Below are 1,138 nucleotides of genomic sequence, written 5' to 3'. Positions count from 1 at the left end.
ATCAGAATTACCTGTATAAATGTCCTGACATTACCTTTCAAATTATATATCATATAACCAACTTTGAAAGCAACAGCTACAACTATTATACAACAAATGGTGCCTCTATCACCAAAGTTACAGTCTATAAAACATAGCTTCCCCATTACATGCAATTCTATGGCTAAGCTTCCACCATTCTGATGTCAATGGCACAATAGGGTTGATTTTTTAACGATAGTTGTAGCTGGTGCTTTCAAAGTTGGTTATATTATATATCATTTGAAAGATAATTTCATGACCTGTCAGAACCACTTGTCAAACAAAGTTTAATATATAAATCAGGGTTTCCTCTTTAAAGATGGATAGCTGTGAATCTAAGCTTTCCAATGATACAATGCATTCGTAAAGTTTTCAGACCACTTCACTTTCCCCACATTTTGTTACGTTACAGCCTTATTCTAAAATTGATTAAATAAAAATGTCCCTCATCAATCTACACACAATACCCCATAATGACAAAGTGAAAACAGGTTTTTAGATATTTTTGCAAATGTATTCTCTGATGAACTGTAGAGTCCAGTTGATAATGTTAACCATGACTTGGGGTTGGTTCTGTGTATGTGCTCTGTGAATAAGCTTGTAGGCCAGATGATAAAGGGCTGCCACTTTGCCCAAGTTGATTCCATCTGTGAAAATCTCCTTGGTTGTTGCAAAGAAAACATCCTGGATACAATGGACCGGGACTTCCCTTATTAAGCGTTGAAGCTCAGCATTTGTGTTAATTTCCTCAGTAGTCTCCAGTAGCCCGTCCACCATCTCATTTAACTCATGACCCTGGAGTTCATTAGGTGTTCCACCCAGCTCTTCAGGAGACATCTGTATCCCTTCTGCTCTGAATCTCTCTATAACGTAGCCTCTCAGAATTACAGCTGCTTGATCCATTATTCTGTCATAATACGACACCACCTTTACCTCCGGCTGCATCGCAAGCCTCTTCTCCTCTGCCTGTTTCCTATCTCTTTCCACCGTCTGCCATGGCTGAGAAGTCGCCTACAGGCGCAATTTAAGTCCTACTGTTGCTGTTTAATCAAAACAAGTGGCGGGGGGATCACTTTGTTGTTTTTCAAATCAAAGACTACTGTTGCTGGTCTTCCTC

At 39.4% G+C, this 1,138-nt stretch overlaps 1 pseudogene; it reads right to left on the bottom strand.

The window, feature by feature from the left end:
* Positions 1-516: 516 nt before the first annotated feature.
* On the bottom strand, positions 517-1,018 carry LOC106602051 (apoptosis regulator BAX-like; annotated as a pseudogene).
* Positions 1,019-1,138: the final 120 nt, after the last annotated feature.

This window comes from Salmo salar, chromosome 03, assembly GCF_965601325.2.
Source record: "Salmo salar chromosome 03, fSalSal1, whole genome shotgun sequence".
Classification (NCBI taxonomy): Eukaryota; Metazoa; Chordata; class Actinopteri; order Salmoniformes; family Salmonidae; genus Salmo; species Salmo salar.
Note: the sequence above shows the minus strand (reverse complement) of the source record. Positions and strands in the feature narration are given on the sequence as shown.